Consider the following 7,825-nt stretch of genomic DNA (forward strand, 5'->3'; position numbering starts at 1 on the left):
CACACAACCAATCATTGAACGGTGTTTCATTCAAGTTGTCACGAAGTATTTCCTTGTTTTATCCATCGGCCGTAAGGGGAGTACATTTATCAGTGATGTTACACACTTAAAGATATAAGTGCCAGGTGTTCTAACATAAAGTGAAGCGAGAAAATCGAGATGATATGCCATTCTGGCATCCCGTATGTATCGATTCAGACGTGATATGTGCCTACCCGATGGTCATGTAACTTATAACAGAGGTACCAATCACACCGATACATTTCTCCGTTTAATGACAGAATCCATATTACTTGTATGTCTAATGTCTGAGAGCACGTTCTTGCAAGTTGCGTCAGTTCAGTTGGTTAATACAGCTATGCTTTTTTAAGTTCGAAGCCAACATTTGGCATGTCTTCTGTATGTATTTTCATATTTTGGTGTTATTTACTTCTCTGAATCGCGTTTTCTTCAGTGATGACATCTCGGATGATGCTCGTATGCACCTCATCTCCTTCGAAGTGTCACAACTTTTGAAGTAGTCAAGATTGGGATCTTCAAACCAGTGAAAATGCATTCTTTGCAATTCAATGGAGAGTTGTGTCTTACGTGGATATATATTATTTTATATTACTAGTAATTTATATTTCAATCAAATTAGAAAGGTGAAAGATCTACTTGTATAAAGTTTGCAGACTCCGACTTCGTGAAGAGAGCAGCAAGGCGGATTCAAGGTTGGATAAATGTATACTGCAAAGACCGGTGCAGTTAGTTAGTTGGTGTTTTACGGATGTCGTTTGACACATCGCCTGTTCCAAGCTCAAAACATTCAACCGCGACATTCAACCTATCACGATTATATGTTGAAACGCGTGCAGTATAATACTTACCTCAAGCCCATTTTACTTCTTTATTATGGTGTTACATCAGGTAACACAATTGCAAGCCTAATTTGTGAGGATACTAAGATTGCACCTTCGACAATAAGTGGACCATGCTCTTAAAGCAGAACACACCTTGAAAACCCAGCTATAATACGTGCGAGTCATTATGATCGATCTCACTTACCGAGCTAACACATGTGATATGATTTATGGTAATATAATAAAGTGAAATCTGCACAACCAATATATTATATCCTAATTTGCAAGCCGATATGAACATATCTGTCAGCTTCTGCCAACTAGGCAAATAATGATGAAAATGATATATCCATTAATGCATGGACGTAGTGGTGTTTGCGAACGTGCTGACCGGGCGATCAATGGCCGCAGCATCATATATAGATTTTGATGAATTAGTGGTTTCTTGACTTAAGTAAATTAGGAAATGACCATTCGTCATTCCAGATGATTTAAAAGCCAAACGCGTGTCTACATTGAAATTACACCTTATCTAAATGGACATTTGATGATGGGTTAATTTGGAGCAACAATAACCTGCATCCTCATCGGTGATGCTAAGAAGGATGAGGCGTGACCATGATTTATAATGTTTAGTGTACCTAGGATATACAAGACACGTGGGAAAAGTCATGATAAATCACGGAATCATCTCGAAGACATTGACTCTGTTGGAAGTATATTGGCACATTGGTAAGTATTTGAGATGTTTGTTTGTGGTTGCTTGTTTCTGCCTTTGTTTTTGTCGTTTAACGCAATCGCAGTTCAAAATGCCCATGCAGTGCGATGTTGCCAGGTGCCTTTAATCAAGCAATGTACAAGTTACTCTCATTTTATTTTACAAAATTAAATTTCCAATAGCCTATACATAATATATGGTTTATTCAAATAGACTTCATTTTTTATTACGCATTCTATCTTAAATTTTCCTCTGGCAAGGGTTTGTCCTTCTTATTGTAATAGTAGATGCCCTATATTTAGATGTTTTAGGTATAACAATGTAAAGGCCAATCTTTATCTTACCATCTGATACTGTATGCCTCTTTTTATAAAAAAAAAATAATACAATTGTTAAACACAATAAAAAAGAAACTCGTAATACATTTTAATTCTGAAAATACAAAAACAGGGCGGAAATTGTACGCTCATTCATGATTCATGAAATTTACACGTAAAAGTATTAATAGTTTATACGCATAGCACACCTGTCATGTCCTGCCTGTACAGCATTAGGCCTATATAATATAGTTTGCATCATGGAACCTGGCATTTGTGTTTGCATGATCACACAACGTTAGCTGCATAAATGTTTGATTTAGTTGAGTCTATTATTGATAAAATGGTCAGTTTGACAGCATCGATCGCATGTGTCAGTGCAGATGTTATTCTTTTATAGTTCAACATTGGGTATCCTCAGCATCATCATTTAGAGATTGCTGTTAATACAGGGTGGTCCAAAAACAACTTTAACCAACTTTAAAGGTTGATTTCTCAAAGTTGAAAAGGTCAAAGTTGAAGAGTCTGTTTCAAATTTTTGTTGCATATTCTTAAAAACCACCTTTTTACAGGTTATTACTGAAAATATGAATGAAATGGGATTTAAATCAGTTTTTGGTAACGTACGTGCAGACCTTGCTTTTCCCTAGAATAACAGAACAATTCCTTTCTCCCTTGCAATCTTTAATTTAGAATAATTATATGCATTTAATTATAGCTGCATTTCTCAATAGCTGTTTTTATAGTTATTTGCAGCATTTCTAACATAATAACTGTCCGAGCATTTTATGTTCCATTCATGAAATCCACGATAAAATTCCAGCCTACATGCGCTGCGCACCACGCCCGTAGGACACAAACACTTATTTATTAGTGATGTGATTTTGACCATTTGACTTAAAACTGGCGTCACATTTTTAAGTAAAGATATGTTCTTTTTCATTCATGCTTTCACCGATATTCTTAGAAAGATGGTCGTTCAGAACGTGTAAAAACAATTTAAAACAGACTTTTCAACTTAGAGAAATTACTAGTAACCTTTGAAATTGGGTAAAGTTGTTTTTGGATCACCCTGTAGTATAGGCCTTAGGCTGCGTTCACATAGAAGTATACTATTCGGGTATACGGTGCACGTTTTGCAGGTGCACGCGTATAGCTTAAATCGAGCAAGGCAATTTCATAGTACCGGGTCACATACGGCTACGATCACATAGAAGTATACTATTCGGGTATATACGGTGCACGTTTTGTAGGTGCACGCGTATACCTTAAATCGAGCAAGGAAATTTCATAGTACCTGGTCACATAAGACTATTCGAAAAGGCCGTATACCTGCGTATAGTAGAATAAGTGGGAATCGTGCGTGTTCGATTTTAGTGCAGCGTATACCGTCCCCGGATACCGTCCTAATTTAAAAAAAACTAAACCATATGTGGGTAAATTCATTTTTTTTAAATAGATGCACTATCTAATTCTGCACATTATGATACCTCATTGAATGCAATGTGACCTCAAGAAGTAAAGTTACAAGCATTTGATTAGACGAAGAAAATTGGTAAACTGACCTATCATGCCTATACTCGCTAATCGCTATACGAAATACGCTCATTCGATCAGGCTGAGTTCACATAGTATACTCCTATATGCACTCAGCCTGACCGAATGAGCGTATTTCGTATAGTGTATACCATATGACATACTTCTATGTGATCGCAGCCTAAAGCATCAACGTATTCTTCGAGAGAGACGTGGTTTTTCGCCGAGACTAGAAACAAACATGTTTCTGTATCGAACAACCTGAATCATATACGGAGTCGAGAAATCAAGTTAACCAATATAATGAGAAGCCAAGTTTTTGAAGGAACAAAAATTATTTCTAGGTCGTTAAACCAGGTTTTTCCAAAAACAAATAATTGCTTATATGCTTCGATAAAGCTAGTTCTCGAGTTGATTAATTGGATATTTCAATTCAAAATGTTTTGGAGAAACTGGATTTCTCGGCCAAAAAGAAAACAACAACAACAAAACAAAAACAAAAAAACAAAAAAACATCAACAACAAAAAACGAGTATCACTCCTTTATTTGGGCGAATAACATGCCATAGACTAGGTTTAAAACGTGTCATGCTTATAGTTGATTTGATATAATGATATAAATTATTTTTGAATCAATGTATCCTCCAAACTGCTAAATTAGATCAAAAATCACTATGACTTTTGATTTGTACTCGAAATTTATAAGCTTGAAGTAATGGAAGTCACCATTGGCAAAATTGAAGGTAGCTAATGGGCTATTCAGAAAATAGATGCAGCCATTGTAGAGGTTGATTTATAATAGCTTATAATTGAAATTCGGGCAAACGTATTATTACTTTCTGCAACGGTCCAACTGGAACTCCAATTACCATGATTTACTCTTGGGAAAAATTTGAAATGTTAATAAAATTCTTTAAAAATCACGGAATCCCCCTCTTCCACTAGACAAACGATGACTTCAGAATTTGTGTGTGAAAATATATTTTCGTTTAGTTGTGCTGATCATGATTGAGTAAATTTCGTGAATTCCGAACGCTTCTTGCAACTTTTCTGCTTGTTCACAGACCACCTCCGCGATCTTCAATGCGTCAACATCGATCGGTTCGCAAATGTAGACTTCTGACTCACCAACTCCCAATAGATCATATAATACAAAAAATATTTCTACTGACCATAATATTACAAATCTAGAATCATTTGTCAAATGTCAAAAAACCAGTGGCGAGTCAAATATTACGAATGTCTTGGCGCCCCTCCATTGTTCTTGACCGGTTTAGTGCATGTTTGTTATATCCTCTTTAATTACGAACAGCTATAGGCTTTTGCCCCTTCCTCTTTGGTCTCTCACCGCACCATCTGCTTTTAATATTTTCATTTTCAAAATTTGCTAGAATTATTGTTTCTAGGTTTTAATTAGTTGTCCGGTTTTTCATCGATTCATTTCAATGTCTTTTCATTATTTTGAATCGCCCTTTCATTAATTGATAGATTATCATGATTATTATTGATCAAAATCTGTATTTTAAAATGTGATGTGCACTTTTTTAATGTTGATTTATGACAAATCAAACCAATCAATCAATAAACAACAAACATTAAGCCCTAGGCATAATTTATATACATTTTTATTATTTAACCGTATTGTCATTTTCTGGACTTCGGACGTGATTCATTCATGGTCCTTTAACATGTTTCAACATGTAAATATTCTTACATAACCCTTATTTTTCCCTTAGCATTCAGAGAGTTTTGAGTCACTTGGTTAACAATTATTATTGTTTATTAAACATGTTGAAGGGAAAGGATGAAGCCAACTGCATACCTATTTATATAAACGGGTGACTAGCATGACTAGAGGACATTGTATGATACTAAGTTTTTATTTGTAACAAATTAACAACTCGAAAAATCTCTTTTGGATGTGGAGTTTCGTACAATCTCAACAATTTAACACAAAAAACGGGTTTTCTTTCAGTTCTTCACAACTTAAAGGGTCACTTTGTGACCCACAGCCTCTTCCTCCATTGACCTCCAACTACTCCCATAAAGTTGAGATTTTACCATCAGAGAAACCTAGAACAACATTGAGTACACAACCTTTCTTGCAGGAATAGTCGTTTGACAAAGACACTGTCCAATATGTATCTTTGGGCTGTCGACAGCAATTTCAATAATTATTTATGAGATTCATCAGGATCGTACAAAGACAAATTAAATAAGTTCTGGTAGTCCTAACAGATGCAAAAAATGAAGTACACAGCGATTTATTTCACTCTGTAATGACTATAGTGTTTCTAAATGTCGGCAGTCCTTAGCCACTTGTAGGTTGCTGTTTTGAAATAGAAAAAACAGTATGAACAAGGACGAGGAGCATATTGGACAGAATTTACGACCAGATCATTTCAAAACGGCATCCTACAAAAGTTACCAGAACTTATTGTTCAACATTTCAATAATGTACAGAGGCTCCGGAAAGGGGGGGGGGGGCAATGGCGCCTGGCCCAAATTGGCCCAATGGTACTTTTCTATAGCCACCAAAATTATTGAGGGAGGCGCCCCCGGTTTCGGAGCCACTGATGTAAACATACATTTTCTTTTGCTTTTTATTTTGACAAGAATTAGAAAAGGTCACATGAATGTGATACATTCCATTTCATGGAAACCATAATTAGTTAATTACCACATTTATGCCTATATTTCGTATATCCACATACTTAATAATAATAGATTTATTATAAATTAGTATATACCTTAACAAGTTCATTTTATACGTTTTGATGGGACACTGTCTTTACTTGCTTTACGAGGCCGATAATGCAGGCCTCTTCATTTTTAATTAAATCAATACAGTTTATTTGAGTGGACAGTTCGATTTTTAGATGACATAATTATTTTTGGAATACGATGAATATATCGATTCGTTTCTCTGCCATTTTCACCGGTCATTTTCAGCTTTTAATAATGTACCAAGAAATATTATACATTATGATAAGGACAATTAATTGAAGTTCAACTGCGGGTTTGCATCAATGCCAATAACAGCAGTAGATAACCAAGCCTTCTTCACCAACGCCATCAGCAGTAGATATCTCAGCCTTCTTCATCAATGCCAATATCAGCAGTAGATAGCTAAATACTTCATCAACGCCAATATCAGTAGTAGATAGCTAAACCTATTTCATCAACGCCAATATCAGGCTAGTAGATAGCTAAGTCATCTTCATTAACGCTAAGCCTATTTCATCAATGTCAATATCAGTAGTGTATTTATATACAAATAGCTACTCCTGAAGACTGCACAAAAATTAACGCAGCTCTTGTAAATACGCCGATATTTTCTAAACTAATGATTGTTTTCACAGTATTTCAACATAGAAAGACGGATGATTTATTTACGCGCATTTTGATGCCTCAATCGGCCAATTTCGTTCTATATTAACAACACAACAGTGTTTTTTAACTAAAAATACCAGAATTTAAAAGTTGCAGATACTTGCATTGATTTGAAGTCAGTGCGTAGATCATTGCGGGTTTTACGTGCCACAAATTATGCTTGCTGTGCACAATAACTATTGATCGCTGTAAACTGCGACTTTTAAATTCGGGTATTTTTCTTTCAAATATTAAACGACATTGGACAAATGGAATATCAAAATGCGGGTAAATAAATTCTTCTTCTTTCAATGTTGAAATATTGTGAAAACAATCATTAGTTCTGAATCTATAGGCGTATTTATAACAGTTACGTTACTTTTTGTGCAGTATTTACTTCATCAATAACAATATCAACAGCAGATAGCTAAAGCTTCTTCATCAACGCCAATAATATGAGCAATAGATAGCTAATCCTACTTCATCAACGCCAATTAAGCAGTAGATAACTAAGCCTACTACATTGACACCAATCAGCAGTAGATAGCTAATTAGCATACTTCATCAATGCCAATATGAGATACCGGTAACTAAGCCTATACTTCATCAACACCAATCAGCAGAAGATAGCCTAGCCTACTTCATCAATACCTATATCAGCAGTATAGTAGCTAAGCCTACTTCGTCAATGCTAATATCAGTAGTATATATAGCTAAATTTACTTTATCAATATCCAGTCCAATATCAGTATCTAAGACTACGTCATTAATGCCAATAAACATACTTCATCAATACTGATATCAGCATTAGATAGCAGCCAAACCTACTACATCAACGCTAATATCCGCAGTAGGTAGATACGCATACTTTATACTTACTTACTTATTTATTTATTTATTTATTTATTTATTTATTTATTTATTTATTTATTTATTTATTTATTTATTTATTTATTTATTTATTTATTTTATTTATTTTATTTATTTTATTTATTTTATTTATTTTATTTATTTTATTTATTTTATTTATTTTATTTATT

This window comes from Amphiura filiformis, chromosome 9 (assembly GCF_039555335.1).
Source record: "Amphiura filiformis chromosome 9, Afil_fr2py, whole genome shotgun sequence".
Lineage (NCBI taxonomy): Eukaryota > Metazoa > Echinodermata > Ophiuroidea > Amphilepidida > Amphiuridae > Amphiura > Amphiura filiformis.